Below are 26700 nucleotides of genomic sequence, written 5' to 3'. Positions count from 1 at the left end.
GAGATCCTGCTACCTCCTGTGCCGACCCGGATTGCTTGACTACGTTCCTGTGCCAACTGCCTTGACCCATTGATCGTCTGACCTCGGCTCTGCTGCATTCTTCAGTCCTGCACCATTGCTACCGGTAACAGCTCCACCTGTCTGGCTCAACTGCATCCTTCAGTCCTGCACCGTTGCTACTGATAACGGCTCCCCCTGCTTGGCTCTGCTACATCCTTCAGTCCTGCAACCTCCTATTCAAGACTTCAGTGTTTCCTGTGTACAGGTATTGTCCCTGCCATTGGATTCCAGCAGTATTCCACTAGTATCGTGACACTCATCTTCCTGCTCCTGCTCGCCGACGGCTTGATCAATGACACGACACAATGCACGCTCCAGAAAGAAGGCGTAAGGTACAATGTCACTGATGGCTCCCTGGCTGCGACTGACCAGTTTGGTGATCTCATCAAATGGCCGCAGAAGTCTGCATGCGTTGCGCATAAGCAGCCACTGGCGCGGTAAAAAAAAACAAGCTCCCGAGAACCTGTCCTGCCGCAGAGTTCATACAGGTAGTCAATAACTGCACCTTTCTGCTGGAGCAGCCTATCAAGCATTTACAAGGTTGAGTTCCATCACATCGGGCAGTCACAAATCAGACGTCTGATGGGCAGAATGTGTCGCCACTGAATGTCAGCAAGGCGAGCCATGGCCGTGTAAGATCTTCTGAAATGGCCTACCGCAAGATGTCCTGGACCCCGGGGTATTTGGCAACGAATCGCTGCACGACCAAGTTCAGGACGTGTGCTGACTCTGAGCACGGCAGGTGTGTCATTTTGCCCTGTTTCAGCGCACTCAGCAGATTGGCACATTTGTGGCACACCACTTTACCAACTGTCAAATTGAGCGGGTTTCGCCACTGATCTGCCTGTGAATGTAAAGCTGAAAGGAGTGCAGGACTGGTGTGGCTCTTGGCTTCCAGGCACAACAGACACAGCACAGCATGGCAAAGTCTCACCTGGCATGTCGAATAGGTTCTGGGGATCTTGGGGGGCGCAGCAGAAGAGACGGTAGCAGCCGAAAAAGAAGGGTCAGCCGAGGAGGAGAGGGAGGATGGAGTAGGAGGAGGAGAAGAGGAGGCATGCCTGCATGCAATCCATGGCGGTAAAACCAAATCTACACGGGTGCCATGGGTTGCATGCTTGATGGCCGTCAGAAGGTACACCCAGTGGGCAGTAAAAGTTATGTACCTTCCCTACCCGTGTTTGCTAGACCACATGTCTGTGGTCAGATGTATCTTGGTACCAACACTGTGTGCCAGAGATACAGTCACTTGCTGATGAACGTGGCCATATAGTTCTGGGATGCCATTCTGGGAAAAATATTTCCTTCCAGTGACCTTCCATTGCGGTGTTCAAATGGCCACACATTTTCTAATGGCCTCTGAGTCCACCAGTTTATATGGCAGTAGTTGGCGGGCTAGCAGTTCCGACAAGCCTGCGGTCAACCGTTGGGCAAGAGGGTTATCTGGCGTCGTCATCTTTTTACGCTCAAACATTTGGGCCACGGAAGCCTGTCCTTTGCCAGACAAACATGAGTACGGCATGATGGAAGGTGGAGTGGAGGACAATTGGGAGGAGAGAGGATAAGGAGAAGAGGCTGGACAGTGAGCGCCTGGGTTCTGACGGCATTGCTCCCACTGGGCTTGGTGATGTGAGGTCATGTGCTTTCTTAAGGTGGTCGTCCCTAGGTGAGTGTTGGGCTTACCGCAACTTATGCGTTGACAGCAAAGGCTGCAGATGGCAACAATATTGTCAGCAGTGGACACATTAAAAAAAGCCCACACTGCGGAGCCATGTGCCGGCGTCCTGGGAGTTCCAGATGTGACCGTGCATGGTAGATGGCTCGCTCCTGATACTTTAGTAGTCTGGTTTTTCCCTCCTGTGCAATGTAAGTTCTGCCTGCTTCTCCTCCCTATCTGCTGGTCCATCTCTCACTCTGAACTCCTCTCCTCTTTCTCTCTTGTGGGCACCCATGTGACATCCATAGACACGTCATCATCAACATCACCATCCCCACCACTAACATTAGAGATCTCGGAGTAGGCAGCAACAGCAGGGACCAACCTCCTTGGGCTGATCTGGGTACTGTCATCAGACTGCTGAGTGGCGGCAGTTGCTACCTCCTCTTCCTGATCCGATGCCAAGAATGCCTGAGCATCGGAAATGTCTTGCAATGGATCGGAAAATAATTCCTGTGACTCAGGCAGAGGGTATATGGTGATGGTGGTGGTGTTGGTGGTTGTGTCTTTGAGGGTGCACACAGCCGAGAGTGAAGAGGGTGCAGATAGAGAGGATGAGGAGGGTGCAGAAGCGGAAGGCTGAGTGAGCCACTCAACTAAGTCTGGTGCGTCCTTTGACGTAATCAAACACATCTTCGGCAACTTCCCACTTTGGCTCTGGCCTGGTGTTCCTGCCCTACCCCAACCACCCCTGCGGAAGGGCCTGCCTCTTCCTCTGCCTGTCATTTTTTAAATGACCCTGTGACAAAAGTCTCATGAGAAGCGCAGTGTATGTGGAAGAATGTATATAACACCCCGCTTCAATCTGTCATTTTGGGGGGCCACTGGTATATGACACCAGTTATATATTTTTTTCCAGTACCATTTGTCACTGTGTGTAGCAGAGGGAATGCAGCAAAACAGCCAAAAAATTCTGCAGTACCCAAATATACTATTATGAAAGTATATCGGTATATAACACTTCAATCTGTCGTTTTGGGGGGCCACTGGTATATGACACCAGTTATAATAATTTTTTCTAATTGTGTTTGTCACACTTTTTATAGTTGTAGTATCGCTGCAGAACTGCTCACCAGTCACAATGATGCCCAATACAAATTAACTATAATATGCTTTCTATGGTAGAAAGTATATTATAAGTGTATTACACCCTTTGTACTGAACACCTATACCAGTCCTTGAAAGGTCTTTTGTGGACCTACTAGCTAGCGATTTGTGTCACTAACAGCCTGTCCCTACTCCACACAGCAACCTCTCCCTACACTGACAAAAGACTGAATGTAAATTGGCAGCCAGATCAAGTCTATTTATAAGGTAGGGGGTATGTCCATTTGCTGAAACTTTTCAATTGGCTGTCCGGTACCACCTGATGGATGTGTCATGGGTCAAAGTTCTTCACAATGTGAAAGAATATGGTGGGCGCGAATATTGCCATATGTTCGCATGTTTGGCGAATCGCAAATGAGAAAAGTTTGCCGCGATTCGACCGCCGGGGCGAACCGCAAGGCCACCTCTAGTCTCAAGTCACTGCAGACACCGCATATAGAAAAAGTATTGTAAATGATGGAAAAAATATATTACATTTTCACTTATATTTCTCCAATCTCTGGCCCTGACACACAAAACGTTTTGGACAGATGTCACAATTTACTGCAGACACCGCATATAGAAAAAGTATTGTAAATGATGGAAAAAATATATTACATTTTCACTTATATTTCTCCAATCTCTGGCCCTGACACACAAAACGTTTTGGACAGATGTCACAATTTACTGCAGACAGTAAATTGTGACCCTCTATAGAAAAAGTATTGAAAAGGAAGGAAAAAAATAATATTGGTTCTGAAGCTATAAAATACTGCCAGCCTGCCACCAAACAGTGGGTCCTTGAAATGTTTTTGTACTAAATAGATTGCAATTACACTTCCTACACCATCTGCCCCTTCCGAAGCGCAGCTCTCCTTGCATATAAATGATCCAAACATGCGTCATCGGGTCCTATAGATGGCTACTGGCATTACAGTGATGGCAGTACTTACCTGCACGTTTATTGGTTACATAGCAGCCACGAAATGTGCGAGGAGGAAACTGGAGCATGGCACTCGAGCACATGCAGTACTCGGCTGAGTACCACCATGTGCCGAGCATAGCGATGCTTGAGCCGAACCACAGTTCGGCCGAGCATGCTCGCTCAACACTAGTTATTAAGATGAATTGGGAATTTCAGAGAAATTTTCCTTTACATTACTTAGATATGGTAAAGTCTTGGAGAGGGGGATGGAATTTATCATTGTAGGTGCAATTGAGGTTAGTTTTTAGATTAGAATAGCAAATTATGATGAAGATGGCACATAGTATTATAAATTTGGCACAATTGCAATGTAGTTGCAATGGAGATGCCTACTGTGGGGTTATGTTTCACAAATGTGATCTAATCTGAAATTCTGACCAAATTTTCACTCCAAATCTGTAGGTGGTGCTGAACACTGCAGAGCTAAAAATGCAGCAACATTTTTCTGCAAGTGACCCGAAAAGTCACAAAGCCCCTATTTAACTTTTTTAAACCAGGATTCTGGTGCGCAGGGCTTTATAATATCACATTGGCAGTATGTGCCTGCTGCTGCCCTGCACCCCTCCAGCATTGCTAGGTTATTTTCCTTCTTTGTTTGTGTATTCTGAGTCTGTATTTAGTAACCTGTAGCACTGCAAGAGTTAGGCTGAGTTCACACTGGCAAGATTTCCGCGCGGGTGCAATGCGGGAGGTGAATGCATTGCACTCGCACTGATTCTGGACCCATTCATTTCTATGGGGCTGTGCACATGAGCTGTGATTTTCACGCATCACTTATGCGTTGCGTGAAAATCACAGCATGCTCCATATTGTGTGTTTATCACGCAACGCAGGCCCCATAGAAGTGAATGGGGCTGAGTGAAAATCGCAAGCATCCACAAGCAAGTGTGGATGCGGTGCGATTTTCACGCATGGTTGCTAGGTGACAGTCTATTAACTGTATTATTTTCCCTTATAACATGGTTATAAGGGATAATAATAGCATTCTGAATACAGAATGCTTAGTAGGTGGTCAATTGGTTAAAAAAAAAATAATAATTAACTCACCTTCTCCTCTTGATCACGTAGTTGCCGGTCTCTTCTTACTTCTTTAATGATGAGCTGCCGGCTTAAAGGACCTGTGGTGATGTCAGATCACATGTTCCAACCACATGGTCCAACTACCTGCAATTGCGTACCTACTCGCGCGAGTTTGCCGCAATACATCGGGACGCATCCGGACCTAATCCGGACATGCCCGTGTGAACCCAGCCTTAATGTTTCATGGTTTCTGTGTGCAACTACTTGACTAAGAGTTTACTCAACTCTGCTATATTCTGTGTGGTGTGTCCCACCCATTGGCCAAGGAATAGGTTCTGTCTGGTCTTTCTAGTCTGTTGAATCCTGTGAAGGAGCTACAGAATAATCAGTTTGTCTGTCAGTGGACTGTGTTATGCCTGACTTCTTAGTCTGTCTGTCTGCTATTGGACCTGATCTATGCCTGTTACCCTGTTCTGTTCATCTGCCTGTGTTATTCTTCAGCCTGTTGCCTGGATCCTTCCCTAGTCCAGAGACTGTTTCTCGGATTCATATGTACTCTGCCTGCTGTAGGGATCGTCTCTTATTCGGGGGTCATTCTCACAGAATTACATTCATCACCACTGGGTTTCAGGTCCAAACAGTGCGATCTTTTTGACACTCTTCATACACAGCATGGCATAAAACAAAAGCCTGCCTGTCTGGGCTCTACCTAAACATAATAAACATTGTATGCCTAACTCGGCTATACGATAGCGTTCACACATGGAACAAGGTGCTGCTTACCTCAGACATACAGTCCACCAGCCCTCAGGCTGTAACAAGTGCAGTACCTTTGAAGGGGGTTGTGGTCTAGCAGTCCTCCCGTCTCTGACCTTTCAACGCTTGTTCCTGGGCGTCGCAGAGTCCCCCAAAGTCCAGGCTATTGCATAGCCTCGGGGCCCCTCAGCCTTGCCTAGCTGAGACCACACTGACAGAGCCTCACCAGGCCTCTGTCTGCACACTCTCTAGAGTGAGACACACCCAATTCCAGAAACCAGATTAAATGGAATCCCCGGACGTGAGCATGCTCCAGTACTGGACTGGAGCATAGGGAACAGGCACCCACCAAGCACATTGCCTGTTCCCAGTAAAAGCTCGCCCCGGACTTGCTGGAAACAGCTATTCTAACTATATTGGTGTCCACCAGCTAACCTAGTGGCCACCTCTCTAGGGGCCTTTACTCCACCAAAGCCTGGCTCCTTGATGACACGCTCCCAATGCAAACAACACCCCTTTTATTATGTTTCCCCGGGACTTTACTGCACATCTCAATGTTCACATTGCCACATATCCCCCCCCCCCTCTGTTCAATCCTGTGGGGGTAAACACATGTACCAATCGGATGCTTGTGATAGGGCATCTACATTATACTGCCATCTTCTGGCTCAACGTTCCCCCTGGAAATGATGGGCCACGTTGCAGGCTTCCCTTTAGTTTGCCAGACCCAGGCCATCAGAGCTTGGTTTGCCATAAACACTGCCTTCCTACCTAGACTACAGTGTCTAAAGTAAAGGCCTCCTTCGTCTCCTCTTCGCTGGAGAACTTAGCTTTCTGGTTTGATTCTTTTTCAGATTTCTTCTTAGGCCCACAACCTTTAACTTCCACAACCTTTACAGCCGTGTTTTCCACAGGGAGCTCCTTTTGTTGGAGATCCGGCTGGTCAGTTTTAAACCACCCTTCAGCCGCTCTAATTTCACCTGATGTTCACACTCACTTCGTTTTTTTATTCTATGACCAGATAGCACTTCTACTTCTCTTTTTTCTTTAGTCCCCACAGGGGTTACCTCAGGTTTGGCTCTCCCCACTTCGGCAGACCCCTCTTCAGCCTTATCCTTGGTCTCTGGATAAACATCTGAGGATTTCTCCCAACTCTTTGGCCTTTGCTTCTTTAGACTTTAACCACTTCAGCCCCCCTAGCTTAAACACCCTTAATGACCAGACCACTTTTTACAATTCTGCACTACACTACTTTCACCGTTTATTGCTCGGTCATACAACTTACCACCCAAATGAATTTTACCTCCTTTTCTTCTCACTAATAGAGCTTTCATTTGGTGGTATTTCATTGCTGCTGACATTTTAACTTTTTTTGTTATTAATCGAAATTTAACAAAATTTTTGCAAAAAAATGACATTTTTCACTTTCAGTTGTAAAGTTTTTCTAAAAAAACGACATCTATATTTACATTTTTCTCTAAATTTATTGTTCTACATGTCTTTGATTAAAAAAAAGATGTTTGGGTAAAAAAAAATGGTTTAGGTAAAAGTTATAGCGTTTACAAACTATGGTACAAAAATTTACATTTCTGCTTTTTGAAGCAGCTCTGACTTTCTGATCACCTGATATGTTTCCTGAGGTTCAACAATGCCCAGACAGTAGAAAAACTCCACAAATAACCCTATTTTGGAAAGTAGACACCCTAAGGTATTCACTGATGGACATAGTGAGTTCATAGAACTTTAAATTTTTGGTCACAAGTTAGTGGAAAATAATGATTTTTTCTTTTTCTTTTTTTTCTTACAAAGTCTCATATTTCACTAACTTGTGACAGAACATAAAAACTTCCATAAACTCACTATGCCCATCATGAAATACCTTGGTGTGTCTTCTTTCCAAAATGGGGTCACTTGTGGGGTAGTTATACTGCCCTGGCATTTTAGGGGCCTAAATGCATGCAAAGTAGTTTGAAATCAAATCTGTAAAAAATGGCCGGTGAAATCCGAAAGGTGCTCTTTGGAATGTGGGCCCCTTTGCCCACCTAGGCTGCAAAAAAGTGTCACACATGTGGTATCACCGTACTCAGGAGAAGTTGGGGAATGTGTTTTGGGGTGTCATTTTACATATACCAATGCTGGGCGAGATAAATATCTTGGTCAAATGCCAACTTTGTATAAAGAAATGGGAAAAGTTGTCTTTTGCCGAGATATTTCTCTCACCCAGCATGGGTATATGTAAAATGACACCCCAAAACATATTCCCCAACTTCTCCTGAGTACGGCAATACCACATGTGTGACACTTTTTTGCAGCCTAGGTGGGCAAAGGGGCCCACATTCCAAAGAGCACCTTTAGGATTTCACCAGCCATTTTTTACAGATTTTGATTTCAAACTACTTTGCACACATTTGGGCCCCTAAAATGCCAGGGCAGTATAACTACCCCACAAATGACCCCATTTTGGAAAGAAGACACCCCAAGGTATTTCGTGATGGGCATAGTGAGTTCATGGAAGTTTTTATTTTTTGTCATAAGTTAGTGGAATATGAGACTTTGTAAGGAAAAAAAAAATCATCATTTTCCGCTAACTTGTGACCAAAAATAAAAAATTCTAGGAACTCGCCATGCCCCTCATGGAATACCTTGGGGTGTCTTCTTTCCAAAATGGGGTCACTTGTGGGGTAGTTATACTGCCCTGGCATTTTAGGGGCCCAAATGCGTGAGAAGTAGTTTGAAATCAAAATCTGTAAAAAATGTCCGGTGAAATCCGAAAGGTGCTTTTTGGAATGTGGGCCCATTTGCCCACCTGGGCTGCAAAAAAGTGTCACACATGTGGTATCGCCGTACTCAGGAGAAGTTGGGGAATGTGTTTTGGGGTGTCTTTTTACATATACCCATGCTGGGTGAGAGAAATATCTCGGCAAAAGACAACTTTTCCCATTTGTTTATACAAAGTTGGCATTTGACCAAGATATTTCTCTCACCAAGCACTGGTATATGTAAAATGACACCCCAAAACACATTGCCAACAAGGCGATACCACATGTGTGACACTTTTTTGCAGCCTAGATGGGCAAAGGGGACCAAATTTCTTTTAGGAGGGCATTTTTAGATCCCAGACTTCTTCTCACGCTTTAGGGCCCCTAAAATGCCAGGGCAGTATAAATACCCCACATGTGACCCCATTTGGGAAAGAAGACACCCCAAGTTATTCAATGAGGGGCATGGCGAGTTCATCGAATTTTTTATTTTTTTTTGCACAAGTTAGCGGAAGTTGATTTTTTTTTTCTCACAAAGTCTCCCTTTCCGCTAACTTGGGACAAAAATTTTAATCTTTCATGGACTCAATATGCGCCTCACGGAATACCTTGGGGTGTCTTCTTTCCTAAATGGGGTCACATGTGGGGTATTTATACTGCCCTGGCATTTTAGGGGCCCTAAAGCGTGAGAAGAAGTCTGGAATATGTCTAAACATTTTTACGCATTTGGATTCTGTGAGGGGTATGGTGAGTTCATGTGAGATTTTATTTTTTGACACAAGTTAGTGGAATATGAGACTTTGTAAGAAACAAAACAAAAAAAAAATATATATATATATATATATCTATTTCCGCTAACTTGTGCCAAACAAATGTCTGAATGAATGGAAAAAGGCGGCTGGCACTCACTATGTGGTTTCACATCAAACAACAATTTATTAGAATCACTATACCGCTAATATGGCAATATAATACATACAATATAAAAGTGGTAATTAAAAAATCCCCTAAAAAATAAATAATAAAATGCAAAGTATCTTATTATATTGAGTCATAAACCGCACCACAAATGACTAAAGTCTCTGTTGGAGAATAAATCGCTCTTTGTCTATTTGGGCAGTAATGTCCACTTTGATACCAATGCTGTCACTTTAAATGCAAAATGTAGCCCAGTCCACAAGCTGTGTGAAATGATGTTGAGGAGTAGTATCACTCACTTTATGTTTCTCTTTCACAGTCCGTATAACAATCTTTTCACTTCCAATTTGGGATATATGATCGATTTCTAGGGTAAATGTTTGTAGCTTACCCTCCCAGACGAATCTCCAGCCGTCTGTTTGTACTGCTTCTGCTCGCTCTCGGCGTCTCCGCTCTCCGGCGTTTGTCACGTGGTGTACCGGAGTTATCGCGGGATTTGAGTGTTTCAGTCCGAGGATCTGATGAGAGCTGCAGAGTAGGTAAAAAATGGAGCGCTCCACTTGTAGAAAATAATTCAGATATCGTCGATCATGTAGAGAGCTTGTATAAAGCTTTATACAAGCTCTCTACATGATCGACGATATCTGAATTATTTTCTACAAGTGGAGCGCTCCATTTTTTACCTACTCTGCAGCTCTCATCAGATCCTCGGACTGAAACACTCAAATCCCGCGATAACTCCGGTACACCACGTGACAAACGCCGGAGAGCGGAGACGCCGAGAGCGAGCAGAAGCAGTACAAACAGACGGCTGGAGATTCGTCTGGGAGGGTAAGCTACAAACATTTACCCTAGAAATCGATCATATATCCCAAATTGGAAGTGAAAAGATTGTTATACGGACTGTGAAAGAGAAACATAAAGTGAGTGATACTACTCCTCAACATCATTTCACACAGCTTGTGGACTGGGCTACATTTTGCATTTAAAGTGACAGCATTGGTATCAAAGTGGACATTACTGCCCAAATAGACAAAGAGCGATTTATTCTCCAACAGAGACTTTAGTCATTTGTGGTGCGGTTTATGACTCAATATAATAAGATACTTTGCATTTTATTATTTATTTTTTAGGGGATTTTTTAATTACCACTTTTATATTGTATGTATTATATTGCCATATTAGCGGTATAGTGATTCTAATAAATTGTTGTTTGATGTGAAACCACATAGTGAGTGCCAGCCGCCTTTTTCCATTTATTCTACTTTCTTGGACTGTTAGAGTGAGCAGTCTTCTCGGCTAGAGCACCCCTACCACACTGAGGAGGGTGGTGAGCTATCCACATACCTTTGCAGTTTTCAAATGTCTGAATGATCAATGACAGAGGGGTGATCAGGGAGTCTATATGGGGTGATCACCACCCTGTCATTGATCACCCCCCTGTAAGGCTCCATTCAGACGTTCGTATGTGTTTTGCGGATCCGATTCATGGATGCGCGGATCCGTAAAACACATACGGACGTCTGAATGGAGCCTTACAGGGGGGTGATGATTTGCGGATCCATGGATCGGATCCGCAAAACACATACGGACGTCTGAATGGAGCCTTACAGGGGAATGATCAATGACAGAGGGTGATCAGGGAGTCTATATGGGGTGATCACCACCCTGTCATTGATCACCCCCCTGTCAGGCTCCATTCAGACGTCCGTATGTGTTTTGCGGAACCATGGATCGGATCCGCAAAACACATACGGACGTCTGAATGGAGTCTTACAGGGGGGTGATCAATGACAGGGGGGTGATCAGGGAGTCTATATGGGGTGATCACCCCCCTGTAAGGCTCCATTCAGACGTCCGTATGTGTTTTGTGGATCCGATCCATGGATGCGTGGATTCGTAGAAAACATACGGACGTCTGAATGGAGCCTTACAGGGGGGTGATCAATGACAGGGGGGTGATCAATGACAGGGGGTGATCAGAGAGTCTATATGGGGTGATCACCCCCTGTAAGGCTCCATTCAGACGTCCGTATGTGTTTTGCGGATCTGATCCATGGATGCGTGGATGTAATGACCGGTGTCACGCACAGGGAGGAAAACAGGGAAAGCCCTGCCTAAGGGAGAGGGAAAGGTGGTGACCCCTAACTCACCTTGTGGCTGGCACCTGACTGCCCTGACGTCCCTAGACGGGTTCCTCACCCGTGCGGCGATCACGTGCCTAAACCCTGGCTTTCCCTGAAATGAGCCCTAGATAGTGAACGGGCCGGTGGGATCGCTAGTCCTCACCACTGCACTAAGAGGGAAACACCAGGGAGAGGACAGACAAACACAGACAAACACAAACACCCAGGTGGACGACAACAACTGTCCACAAAGGTCCAACAGGGATCCGGAGGGTAGCGTTCTGAATCAACAGTCAGAGAACGCAGCAACACAGCTCCAGTGGGTCAGGATACATGTCCAGGCAGGAAGCTCTATCTCTGGCAACCAGAGAAGTGTGAGAGAGGAATATAAGGAGGTTTGGGAGTGCTGGACAAGGAACAGCTGAGGAGAAGGAGCTACGGATCCCTGAGTGAGCCAAAAGGGTTTGCAAAGCAAACCCAGAAAGCTACCATAAGGAAAACAGCCCTATCTTAAATAGAGCGTGCAGCCAACCGCTGCGACTTCCTGACCCCGGGTATAACGGAGTCAGGCGTGGTTCTCGATACCCTCGTGACAGTACCCCCCTCTCTACGAGGGGCCTCCGGACACTCAGGACCAGGTCTCTCAGGATGAGAGGCATGAAAAACCCGAACTAACCTGTCGGCGTTTACCTCAGACGCAGGAACCCACATTCTTTCCTCGGGACCGTAACCTCTCCAATGCACCAGATATTGAAGAGAGCGGCGGACCCGACGAGAATTAACAATTTTGGATATCTGAAATTCTAGATTACCATCCACGACAACAGGAGGGGGTGGCAACGGTGATGTGGAACATATTTTTTGAGTAACAACTTATGAAAAACATTATGAATTTTAAAAGTCTGAGGTAACTCCAGGCGAAAAGCCACGGGGGTTGATGATGGCTACAATTTTGTAAGGGCCAATAAACCTAGGACCCAGTTTCCAAGAGGGAACCTTCAATTTAATATTCCTAGTAGACAACCACACATAGTCATTCACTCCTAGGTCCGGACCTGGCGACCGTCTCTTATCAGCCATGCATTTGTATTTACCTCCCATATTTTTCAAGTTAGCTTGCACCTTCTGCCATACCGATGAAAGAGATGACGAAAAACGTTCCTCTTCGGGAACCCCAGAAGACCCCCCCTCTTTGAAAGTACAGAATTGGGGATGAAAACCATATGCACCAAGAAATGGTGACTTGCCAGTGGATTCCTGACGACGATTATTTATGGCAAACTCAGCTAACGGTAAATATGATGACCACAACTCTTGGTTTTCAGACACAAAACATCTTAGATATGTCTCAAGGTTTTGGTTGGTTCGCTCAGTCTGTCCATTCGACTGAGGATGGAAAGCTGAGGAAAAGGACAAGTGTACCCCCAAACGGGAACAAAAAGCTTTCCAAAATTTAGAAATAAACTGGGTACCCCGATCCGAAACAACATCGGAGGGGACCCCGTGAAGCTTCACGATTTCACTGACGAATACCTGAGCAAGAGTCTTAGCATTAGGTAGTGCGGGTAACGCAATGAAGTGTACCATTTTGCTAAACCTGTCCACTACTACCAAAATCACTGTTTTACCAGCAGACAAAGGTAAGTCAGTGATAAAATCCATTGACAGATGTGTCCACGGTCTATTGGGAATGATGAGTGGTAATAGAGACCCTGCAGGACGTGTATGTGAAACTTTTGCGCGCGCACAGGTAGAACAAGAAGACACAAAATCCAAAACATCCTGACGCAACCTTGGCCACCAAAAACGACGAGACAATAGCTCCAAGGTTGCTTTACTACCCGGGTGCCCAGCAAGTGCCGAATTATGATGTTCCTTTAATAATTCGAAACGTAGGTTCAACGGTACAAACAATTTCTCTGAGGGGCAAGAGACCGGGGCGTCCCCCTGGGCCTCTAACACCTTCCCCTCCAAAACAGAGTGTACCGCAGAGACAACCACTCCTCTTTGTAGAATGGGCACCGGATCACTCACATTACCCCCTCCAGGGAAACAACGAGATAGTGCATCAGCCTTGGTGTTCTTTGCCCCAGGACGATAGGTAATAACAAAGTTAAACCTGGTAAAAAATAGCGACCACCTAGCCTGTCTAGGGGTGAGACGCTTAGCTGATTCGAGGTACAGGAGATTTTTGTGGTCCGTAATCACAGTGACGGGGTGGACTGCCCCCTCTAAGAAGTGTCGCCACTCCTCAAACGCAAGTTTAATAGCTAATAGTTCCCTATTGCCAATATCGTAGTTCTTTTCTGCTGCAGATAGTTTTTTCGAAAAGAAAGCACAAGGACGCCATTTGCCAGGAGACGGACCCTGAGACAGCACCGCCCCCACTCCCACCTCTGACGCATCGACTTCAACAATAAAAGGCTGAGAGACATCAGGTTGGACTAGTACAGGTGCTGAGGTAAACCTCTCTTTTAGAGAGGAAAAAGCAACTTTAGCGGCGTTAGACCATTTAGAAAAATCAGTCCCCTTCCTAGTCATGTCAGTAAGCGGTTTTACAATAAGTGAATAATTTTTAATGAATTTCCTATAGAAATTCGCGAAGCCCAAGAACCGTTGTAGTGCTTTGAGGTTCTCAGGAAGATCCCAATCTAAAATTGCCTGGACCTTCCTAGGATCCATACGGAAACCTGAAGCAGATAAAAAATAACCCAGGAATTGTATTTCCTGAACGGCGAAGACACATTTTTCAATCTTAGCATATAATTCATTCGTCCGTAGGACCTGCAGTACTTGTCTGACATGCTCCTCATGTGTTCTCAGATCAGACGAATAAATTAAAATATCATCTAGGTATATTACCACAAACCTGCCGATTAGATGACTAAAAATGTCATTAACGAAATGTTGAAAGACGGCAGGAGCATTGGTCAGACCGAAAGGCATAACTAGATTTTCATAATGCCCCTCAGGGGTGTTAAACGCTGTCTTCCACTCATCCCCCTCCTTAATACGAATCAGATTGTAGGCCCCCCTAAGATCAAGTTTGGAGAACCACCTAGCACCCGCAATCTGATTAAACAGGTCAGGAATGAGAGGAAGAGGGTATGGGTCTCGGATGGTTATCCGATTTAATTCGCGAAAATCTAAGCAAGGACGCAGGCCCCCATCTTTCTTTTTAACGAAGAAAAACCCTGCAGCCACGGGTGAAGAAGAGGGCCTGATGTGTCCCTTAGCCAAGCTCTCAGAGATATAATCTTTCATGGCTTGTCTCTCTGGACCCGAAAGATTATATAACCTGGTCTTGGGTAATTTTGCGCCGGGAATAAGGTTAACCAGGCAATCATAAGGATGATGAGGTGGTAACTTCTGACAACCCTTTTCAGAAAAAACATCCTCAAAATCCGAAATAAATGTAGGTAGGGTAGTTATGGAGGCAACTAAGCAATTGCTATTTAAGCAATTTTCTCTGCACTGCTCACTCCACTCCAATATCTCCCTGGCCTGCCAATCCACTACAGGATTGTGCGCTACCAACCAGGGAAGACCCAGCACCACCGGAGTGGGAAGCCCCTCCAGAACATAACCTGAAAGCATCTCGTTATGGTGGTCCCCTACCCGAAGGTGTATATTATGAACAATGTGGGTGAGGTTTCTCTGAGACAGGGGAGCAGAATCAATAGCAAATATGGGAATGGGTCTCTGTAACGTACAGAGAGACAAACCCAAAGTGCGGGCAAAATGGGCATCTATCAAATTTACCCCTGCTCCACTGTCTAAAAAGAAAGAAATAGTCTCCGTCTTATCACCAAAAACAATAACCGCTGGCAACACAAATTGCGATGTACGTATGGAGGAGACGTATACCCCCCGGCTGACATCCTCCACACAGCCTGGGGTTAGTAGTTTTTCCGACGGTCTTTTGTTTCTGAGGAAAGAAGGACAGACATTAATGAAATGACCCCTCTCCCCACAAAAAAAACAAACCCCACGCCTACGGCGAGCCTCAGGAGGACGGACCTGACGAGTAGTTCCTCCTAGCTGCATAGGCTCGTCTAAGTCCGTACAGACTAACTGCTGCTTGAGAGGAGTTACCAATTTCTCCGGTTCTTTCAACCTGTCCCTAAGGCGTCTCTCTATACGGATAGAAAGGGACATAACCGCATCAAGGGAAAAGGGGGTCTCATATAATGCAAGCGCATCCTTAACTCCTTCGGATAACCCAGAGCAGAACTGACTCCTGAGAGCCGGGTCGTTCCATTGGGTATCCGTAGCCCACCTACGTAATTCAGAGCAATACTCCTCTACCGGCCGTTCTCCTTGTAAGAGTCTCCGTAATCTTGATTCAGCCAGTGCTACTCGGTCAGGGTCGTCATATATGAGACCCACGGCCCCGAAAAACTCATCCACTGACCGAAGAGCCTGGGAATCAGTAGGTAAAGAGAACGCCCAGGACTGCGGGTCCCCCTGCAGCAGGGAAATAACAACCCCCACCCGCTGATCTTCATTACCAGAGGAGTGAGGGCGCAGTTTAAAATATAACTTACAGGCCTCACGGAATGCCAAAAACTTGTCCCTTCCCCCAGAAAATCTGTCAGGGAGAGGGACCTTGGGTTCCGCAACAACCTGGTTACCAGTAGCAACCGCTGGGCTTGCGGTCAGTTGTAATTGCTACTGTTGCTGGAGGACCGACGCCTTCAATCCTACCACCTCCAAAGACAGGCCATGAAATTGTTTGGACAGAGCAGCAATTTGATCCATACTGGATTCTAAGTAGGTAAAAAAAATATATATATATATAAATATTTTTTTTTTTTTTTTTTTTACCTACACAAAATAAAGGCCAGAGATAATGTAATGACCGGTGTCACGCACAGGGAGGAAAACAGGGAAAGCCCTGCCTAAGGGAGAGGGAAAGGTGGTGACCCCTAACTCACCTTGCGGCTGGCACCTGACTGCCCTGACGTCCCTAGACGGGTTCCTCACCCGTGCGGCGATCACGTGCCTAAACCCTGGCTTTCCCTGAAATGAGCCCTAGATAGTGAACTAGTCCTCAGTGGGATCGCTAGTCCTCACCACTGCACTAAGAGGGAAACACCAGGGAGAGGACAGACAAACACAGACAAACACAAACACCCAGGTGGACGACAACAACTGTCCACAAAGGTCCAACAGGGATCCGGAGGGTAGCGTTCTGAATCAACAGTCAGAGAACGCAGCAACACAGCTCCAGTGGGTCAGGATACATGTCCAGGCAGGAAGCTCTATCTCTGGCAACCAGAGAAGTGTGAGAGAGGAATATAAGGAAGTTTGGGAGTGCTGGACAAGGAACAGCTGAGGAGAAGGAGCTACGGATCCCTGAGTGAGCCAAAAGGGTTTGCAAAGCAAACCCAGAAAGCTACCATAAGGAAAACAGCCCTATCTTAAATAGAGCGTGCAGCCAACCGCTGCGACTTCCTGACCCCGGGTATAACGGAGTCAGGCGTGGTTCTCGATACCCTCGTGACAGTGGATCCGTAAAACACATACGGACATCTGAATGGAGCCTTACAGGAGGTGATCATCCCATATAGACTCCCTGATCACCCCCCTGTAAGGCTCCATTCAGACGTCCGTATGTGTTTTGCGGATCCGATCCATGGATGCGTGGATCTGTAAAACACATACGGGCGTCTGAATGGAGCCTGACAGGGGGGTGATCAATGACAGGGGGTGATCACGGAGTGTATATGGGGTGATCACCCCCCTGTCATTGATCACCCCCCTGTAAGGCTCAATTCAGACGTCCGTATGTGTTTTGCGGATCCGATCCATGGATGCGTGGATCCGTAAAACACATACGGACATCTGAATGGAGCCTCACAGGGGGGTGATCAATGACAGGAGGGTGATCACGGAGTCTATATGGGGTGATCAGGGGTTCATAAGGGGTTAATAAGTGACGGGGGGTGTAGTGTAGTGTAGTGGTGTTTGGTGCTACTTTACAGAGCTACCTGTGTCCTCTGGTGGTCGATCCAAGCAAAAGGCACCACCAGAGGACCAGGTAGCAGGTATATTAGACGCTGTTATCAAAACAGCGTCTAATATACCTATTAGGGGTTAAAAAAAAAATCGCATCTACAGCCTGCCAGCGGCGATCGCCGCTGGCAGGCTGTAGATCCTCTCGCTTAACGGCTGATCCTGTGAACGCGCGCGCCTGTGTGCGCGCGTTCACAGGAAATCTCGCCTCTCGCAAGATGATGCACGGATGCGTCCAGGAGGAATGAATCGACCGCCTCCAGGACGCATTCGTGCGTTAGGCGGTCCTGGAGCGGTTAAGTCTCCTTTGGAGTCTTAATTCACTTTGTTAGCTTTCTCATCCTTCTCAGACACGGCATCATATACTTCCAATCTGAACCCCTCCTCCTCTTTCTCATCAAGGTTGGAGGTACTGGGGACACCGGGGTCTTCACTAGACACCAGTCCAGTCCTATTCTTAACAGGCTCTGGCTTAGGCTTCTTGACTTCTTTCAGAGGACTCTCCTCTTCAGGTTTCTCATTTTCCACCTGTGCTCGAGAACACACTTAGATTTCTCCAAGTCATAGACGTTCTTCCCGACGTCATCTTTTGAGCTCATGAGATTTTTTATATCTGCTCTGAGTTACCTGTTCAGCCTCTCAAATTGATCTCGCTCCTCAAGCGCTTTTTCAAGGGCTCTCGCCAAGGAGAGGGCTTTGGTCTCCTTCTACCGAGCATCAGCCTCCACTCAGTCACGTTCTTTGGCATATCGAGCTGATATGTGTTTTTCTTCAACCAGGAGCTGGTCAAACTTCTTCTGTTTCTTCTCCAATCTAGACACAGTTTGTCTCTGGTGGTCCAGGTCCACCATCCGATCACGCAACTCTTGATCAAGTTGAGCCATCCTGGCTTCAAAATGTCTTTTCTCCTCCAAGAGAGCAGATTTTGCAGAGGCGCTGTTTAAGACCTCATCAGCCAGCTCATCCCTTTCCTGCTTTCCTGGATCGCTCAGAAGCTCCAAGTACCTCTTGAAGTTGGAGAATTTCCGCTTCTATTTGTGACTCTAGATCCTTCAGTTCATTCATCTCTTTCTGAGTCTCTTCCTTTGACTCCTCTGGAGCTTTCTGCAGTTGCTCTGCGAGAACCTCTAGCTAGTCCCTTCTCTAGTTTATCTAAGGAATGTGCAAAGCGAGCGAAAACATCTTCAAGTTTGTAGCTGTACTGACCTGTCTAGGCATCTACTCCTGCCTGGGTATGGGTCTCAGACACTAGGCTGCCATCTCCCCACTCAGTTCTCATCACATCAGGTATAACTGTCATCTGGTCGCTACTAGTAACCACCTTAGTTTTGCAGGGTCTTGACATGGCAGTCTCCCTCTGTGAGTTGCTATTGGTCACCCTTTTAGTGACCGACCGCAGAAGTGTTTCTACCCCACAAATCACGGACCAACCTTCTCTCATATATGGGCGAATTTATGGCAGCAAGTCCATCAGTCCCAGCTGTCACTATAGCCTCACACTCAATGAGAACTACCTGACAGTCCTCATTAACCGCATGTCTGTCCAGCATATTTCTCACTTTATTAATCTCAGGTTTCCATATTGTGCTACCCCTTACCTGGACTAGCATAGGGTCTCTAATTTTTGTCACCCCATGCCTAGCCTTGGTCATGGGCATTTTGGGCAACACAACAACCTTCTCCCCTGCAAAGTCCTGCGAGGGAGCAACCACAACAGGCTTACCGGCCTGTTCAGACCCTGCGTTTTCTCAAATGTCACCCACTTCTGAGACAGTTCCTCGCCTCAGTGATTTATCATTCACCGTCCCAGCAGGTATCCCCTGCCGCCGGCTCTCTGTCACTGGGTCTGTCACATAATTAATAACAGGAATGATGTCTTGGGCTCGGCAGTCCCAGGATCCAAGGATACTCCAGGATCCTCCATTACAAAATCACCTGCAGACTGCTGACTGCAGTGGTTGCTACGAGAAACGCTGTCCTTGGGATCTCCAGCCACAGAATATTAGCCACTTGCTCCGCTCTATAACTAGTGGGCCGCCGCACGCTGTTGTGGTTGGTTGCCCTTAGCAACAGCCTCGCAGATCCTCGGCACATTCTCTCTAGGACTCGGTCTCTACTGGTAGGGAACACTCGACACATTCTCACCGAATTACCTTCATCACCACTGGGTTTCAGGTCGAAACAGTGCGATTTATTTGACACTCCTTATACACAGCTTGGCATAAAACAAAAGCCTGCCCATCTGGGCTCTACCTAAACATAATAAACATCATATCCCTAACTCTGCTATACAATAGCGTTCACAAATGGAACCAGGTGCGGCTTACCCCAGACATACAGTCCACCAGCCCTCAGGCTGTAACAAGTGCAGTAGCTTTGCAGGGGGTTGTGGTCTAGCAGTCCTCCCAACTCTTTCAATGCTTGTTCCCGGGCATCACTTAGTACCCCAAAGTCCAGGCTATTGCATAGCTGAGACCACATTGAAGGAGCCTCACCAGGCCTCTGTATGCACACTCTCCAGAGAGAGACACACCCAATTCCAGAAACCAGATTAAATGGAATTTCTGGACATGAGCATGCCCTAAGTCCCGGACTGGAGTATAGGGAACATGCACCCACCCAGCACATTGCCTGTTTCCAGTAAAAGCCTGCCCCAGACTGGCTGGAATCAGCTATTCTAACTATATTGGTGTCCACCAGCTAACTTAGTAGCCTCCTATCTAGGGGCCTTTACTCCACAATGTGAACATCTCAATGTTCACATTGCCACACTGCCTAAAACTAGCCTCATTGCTTAAAATTAGCCATGGTTCTGACTATGTGTATTGCCTGAACCAATGGTGCTTTGCATCAGTGTGTTTGGCCCAGGGGTGGGATTCAAATTTTTAACAACAGGTTCCCTACTCAGCGGTGGATACGCAGCGCGTCACGAGTCATGACACATATTTACATACACCATATATATGCAACACAGTCACGACATATTTACATACACCATATATACCCCCTCTTTTTTTATTAATATAATGGCCCCCTCTTTATTATTAATATAATGGCCCCCTCTTTATTATTACTGTAACGGCCCCCTCTTTATTATTACTGTAACGGCCCCCTCTTTGTTATTACTGTAACGGCCCCCTCTTTGTTATTACTGTAACGGCCCCCTCTTTGTTATTACTGTAACGGCCCCCTCTTTGTTATTACTGTAACGGCCCCCTCTTTATTATTATTATAATGGCCCACTCTTTATTTTTAATATAATGGCCCCCTCTTTATTATTAATATAATGGCCCCCTCTTTATTATTAATATAATGGCCCCCTCTTTATTATTAATATAATGGCCCCCTCTTTATTATTAATATAATGGCCCCCACTTTATTATTAATATAATGGCCCCCTCTATTATTAATATAATGGCCCCCTCTTTATTATTAATATAATGGCCCCCTCTTTATTATTAATATAATGGCCCCCTCTTTATTATTAATATAATGGCCCCCTCTTTATTATTAATATAATGGCCCCCTCTATTATTAATATAATGGCCCCCTCTTTATTATTAATATAATGGCCCCCTCTTTATTATTAATATAATGGCCCCCTCTTTATTATTAATATAATGGCCCCCTCTTTATTATTAATATAATGGCCCCCTCTTTATTATTAATATAATGGCCCCCTCTTTATTATTAATATAATGGCCCCCTCTTTATTATTAATATAATGGCCCCCACTTTAATAACAAAGAGGGGGCCATTACATTAATAACAAAGAGGGAGCCATTATATTAATAATAAAGAGGGGGCCAGTACATTAATAATAAAGAGGGGGTCATTATATTAATAATAAAGAGGGGGCCATTATATTAATAATAAAGAGGGGGCCATTACATTAATAATAAAGTGGGGGCCATTACATTAATAATAAAGTGGGGGCCATTACATTAATAATAAAGTGGGGGCCATTACATTAAAAATAAAGAGTGGGCCATTACATAGCCAGAATACCAGAGAAAGACCAGGAGAATACCCTCAGGAACAGCACAATAGATACATTCCCCCTTCATTTAATAAAAAAAAATTAAAAGCATTCATTACCTGTCAAAACAGCTAGCAAAAGTTCTGGCATGTCTAGCTAGCCATCTTTATAAACTCTTTTTTTCAAACAGCACAGCTTACTGTGCAACGCTGTTTCAGTAGCTCTCTTGCACAACAATGAGAGCTACTGAAACAGCAGAGCACCAGAGCACTCTGCTGTTTCCCAGCCAGGAGGTGGTTGGGACTGTGTCTCATCTCACCTTAGTAACGGTGAGATGAGGCAAACCCGGTAAATAGACCAGATATGCTTCATGAATGGACGAGAAGGACAACTTGATATACTATATATCTAATATATGAAGCTGAATGTATGTGTGTATGTGTGTGTATGGTATGTCCGCTAAAGGAAACCGCACCGTCGCATTTACAATCACAAAATGCCTGCAGGTCTTAGCTCTATTGTTTGTATGTATAATGGTGTGCAGCCATCTTATTTTTTGTAATTATGTTTGCTTCATGGATTTGCACCTGTGATTCTGAAGGTTCTAGTCTAAATTCTATTGTAGCATATATTGAGGGTAGCGCTTTTAGACTGAACACACCCAAATACCTGGGACTTCTGAGAGGCAGTATATTTAGTGTTAGGGACCCATCTGCAGAAGCCACCTTTGCGACAGGGAAGATGGGCCCGACACATGTTTGAGCAAATATGTGCGCTAAGAGCTTCCATTAACTCATTTATAGTCAGTATTGTACCACTTTTATTTAGAATGACCCCCATTTCTTAGCTCTATTGTTTGAATGTATAATGGTGTGAAAGCTATCTTGTTTTTTGTAATTTTGTTCATATCCCAACTGCCATACACACGGTCACATGTCCCTTATCAGCCAATGGAGGCTCGCAGGTCCTTAGTCTCCACCTACACACAGTTTTACACCAGATTTCCATAACAACCCAGCCATTTTTCTTTACTGCTGCAGGTCAGCTTTAAAGGGGCAAGGCACTGTGGATGGCACTGTTAAGGGAGCTGAGTGCTGTGGAGGTCACCGTTTAGGGGGCAGGTAGGGTGGCCATTCAGGCAACCCTCAAAAGACAGACTTAAAAACCCTTCCCCCAGGTCCAGCTAAGCCACGACTCCTCCCACTCCCCAGCCAACAGGGATTGAAAAAAATGAAGATAAAAATCAACTTTTGTCAGCTGCAGGGGTGGGAGGGATGGTGACTTTATCCCTGCAGCTCATGCTCAGACAGCACAGTGCTGCTGTCTGACATGAGCTGTTCAAAAGGACATCTCTGTGGGAGATATTCCCCAAAAATGCATTAGCCAATAGTAGCCTGGTCACATGACCCTCATCAGCCAATAGAAGCTTGCAGGCCCTTAGTCTCCACATACACACAGTTTTACACAAGGTTTCCATAACAAACCAGCCATTTTCCTTTACTGCTACAAGTCAGCTTTAAAAAGGCAGGGCGCTGTGGATGACACTGTTAAGAGAGCGGACTGCTGTGGAGTTCTCATTTCAGGGGCAGGTAGGGTGGGCATTGAGGCCACCCCCAGATCCCGCTAAGTCACACCCCCTCCCACTCTGCAGGTAAAGGTAAAAATCAACTTCTGTAAGCTGCAGGGGTAGGAGGGAGGCTGACTTTCTCCCTGCAGATCATGCTCAGATAGCACAGTGCTGCTGTCTGAGAGTGAGCTGTTTAAAAGAACATCCCTGTGTCCGTCCAGGCCCTGCACCAGACAGAGAACAGGGAGTCTGAAAGCAGGACTGTCTGGCCTAAAAACAGACCTCTGGCCACTCCAGGGGCAGGCTGCCATGGAGGTCACAGTTAAGGGGATGGTCCGCTATCGAGATCAGTGTTAAAGGGGTGGGCTGCTGTGGAGATCACTGTTAAAGGGGCAGGTGCTGCGAAGGTCTCTGTTAAGGGGATAGGGAACTGTGGGGGTCACAGTTAAGGGGACGGTCCACTATGGAGTGTTAAGGGGCGGGATGCTGTAGAGGTCACTGTTAAGGGGACGGGGTGTTGCAGAGTTCACATTTTAAGGAAACAGAGCTCTGTAGAGGTCACTGTTAAGGGAGAGGGTTATTGTGGAAATCACTGTTAACGAGACGGGTGTCACGGTGGGGAGTGGGGGAACACCTCACCGTACAATGTCAGGAATAAAGGGGAAGCAGCTAGGCCAGGACGTCGGAATCAGGGAGCAGGTCACCTCCTAAAGCGTCCCTAATCCTTACCCTAACTCCTCACCGTATGAGCGGACCTGGATGGTAGGATGGCTCATACTAGGATACCTTTGGCCCTGAGTCGCCCTGATAATCCCTCACTTAGGAGCAAGGGAGAGACGAACTGTTCTTCCCAGACACAGATGAACAGGAGTCTCAAATCACCTAGCAGCAAGGAAAGGACCATATGCAGCAACAGAGTCTGCAGGTAAGAACACCAGAAACACACTTACCTGCCGCAGCCACCATGACTGGAACCTGTGCATAAGTACAGGAGCCCACACACCAAATAGGACACCGTACAAACAACACACAGGTATCCAGCACACCAGATACTGCCTGAACTCCATGCCGCAAGGTGCACAGCAGCCCCAGGCAGCACTGCATACAGGCTTATGGTTCACCCCTTCCGGAGGTAGAAAAGGGAATGTCTAGCATACATGCTGGACAACACAAACAACACACCAGACATGTATCAACAAACTAGACATAACAACAAATCAAACCCTCACCAAACAGACAACAGACAACAGATAAGGTAGGGAAAAGACAAGGAGAAGACAGAGGGATGACATTGATGTCCTACAAGGTGGCCCTCAAGGACTGGGCAGATAGAACACCCTGGACTGGAGCAGAGCTGGAGTACCACTGACTCGAGCCAGGGAGCCACAGGTAATAAAACCCAAGTGACCACACCCAGTCAGGAAGTTAACCCTTCCAGCACCAGACACAGGGAGGATACAACTTAAAGGGGAAGTGCACACACCAGCCAACCACCAGCAACAGCATGCGCGGTATCCATGTCACGGCGCACAAAGCAAAAGCCGAGACAGCGCCACCACATGCCAAAACAGCAACACGTCGCTCAGGGCTCTGCAATCGTGGCAAAAGTGTCAAAGGGCGCACCAAAGGCTGTGACAACAGGGTACTGTGGAGGTCACTAATAAAAAGGTCACTTTTAAAGGGGCGTGGTACTGTAGATGTCACTGTTAGAGTGGATACTTTCAATATCTTTTAACGACACACACAAACATTAAATGAAATATATGAAATATACCCGTGCAAAGCCGGGTCCTTCTGCTAGTTTTACTCATAAAACCCAAACTCAGTGAATAAATATAATTTGGAGAATGCACTCTTTTGAATAGATTGGCCTTAAATATAATGCATCCTGTGTAAATTTGGTCAGAGACAACCCCTCTCAAAATGTAGCCGTGGAGAAATCAACTAATCACCTCAAGCCCCACTCCCACTGTCCAAGGCAAATAGCCAATTTTCCATGGGGAAACTGCAGGCTGCCAAGCAGAAATGTAGTAATACTTTGGGGCCAGTCAGATATCGCCATCCTTGTAATACAAGAACAGTTGAGTCTGTCATAATGGGAGACACTTATGTATAGCAGCTTTCCTTTTTGACTCATAGCGGGAAGGTCCTGAGCAGAGGACACCTCTATTATGTCCAAATGACTTAATAGAGCATATATCCACCTTTATAACCAATCTTTTTATACCTGACATGCAAAAAGAAGCTGCAGGAATTCTATAGGCAGTAATTAATTTACTACCTTTTTGTTTCTATAGCTCATATACAGTCAAATGTATCTCCAAGGTACCAGATAACAAACAAACCATGTGCAGTCTAATCCTGCAGTTGTACCTCGATCTATGTGTAATTCTGGCTTTCCCACCAAACATAATTTTCAAACGAAATTTGGCTGCAGGATTAGACTATACAGGTTTTTTGTTGTCTTGTTATTTTTTACTTTAGAGTCATCAATACAATAAAAATAGCCGCAATTAGAGATGAGCAAAGTTTTCAAAAATTCTATTTGGTCGCTTCGCCACATTTTTCCGAAAAAATTGCTTCAATCGAAATTAATTAATCACGAAGAGCATTAAATCAGGTATGTTCCAGCCTGCAGTTCATCCTTAGGGAGAATCTATCCTGGTGTACACAACTGTCCAGTGCAGCAACTTGTACAGCTAGTCCTTTCTGGTAGTAAAACATTTACTGTGCGTCAGAATAACAGGCAGGTCACATATATGCACCTGTGTATCCTTCAGTAAAGTAAAAAAATAAAAATAAACGCGCCCCTGCAGTGGTACCAATGACTCTTTAGAGGAACAAAAAAAGGACATGGAAGGGATGCAGTGCCAATAAAGCAGTGGAGAAAAAAAATGTTCTTTTAATCCATGTTATGCATGTGCAATCACGTGCGTTTGAATCCCTTTTGTTAGATGTAGAACAACATATGCGTCACTATTAGGCTTAGTTCACACGTCACTCATTTGATCAGTAAATGTCAGTCCAAAGCAGCTGCAAGTCAACCCCATAGAACAGGGGCAGATCTAGATCAGAGAGTAGGCTTGGCTCCTGAATTTGCTTCACAATAAGTGATGGAAGTAACTGACCAAATAACAGAAGTGGCAAATCTGCCATACAGGTCAATGTTAGCATCAGCTCTAATTTATTGGTGTGGACTTAACAATGCAGTGTACCAAAATTCAAGGAGTGGCCCCATGACAGTGGGGAGGGTGTCAGCAGTAAAGCTTTGTTCACATTACTGTTTATTTGTCTGTTCTTCTGATCCGTCAGAAGAGCAGCCTAAAAAAAGTGGATTCTGTAGTTTGAGCATCAGTCAATATTTGGTCAGCATTTGATCAGTGTCGGTAAGGCAAAAATGGGAGTGGGTCCAAAACAGTGATAACAATTGATGGAAGTATTTTCATATCTTCTGTGTTTTGGAACTAATCCTACTTTTGGCTTCTAAATCATGATTGAATTGTGATGCAAAATACTGACAGTATGATAGACACCTCATGCTCAATTTGCATGAGTTTTGGCCATTTGCCTCTGAAATCGGCTTTATTCAGATGTAAAAGAAGTCCTGCATGCAGTTTTTGGTCTGTATTTTGCATCAGTAGGTATATGATCACTATTGAAAAGGCAAAAACAGGAGTGGGTACAAAACAGAGATAACATGTGATGGAAA

This window comes from Bufo gargarizans, chromosome 8 (genome assembly GCF_014858855.1).
Source record: "Bufo gargarizans isolate SCDJY-AF-19 chromosome 8, ASM1485885v1, whole genome shotgun sequence".
NCBI classification, from domain to species: Eukaryota; Metazoa; Chordata; class Amphibia; order Anura; family Bufonidae; genus Bufo; species Bufo gargarizans.
This window is presented reverse-complemented; position numbering follows the sequence as displayed.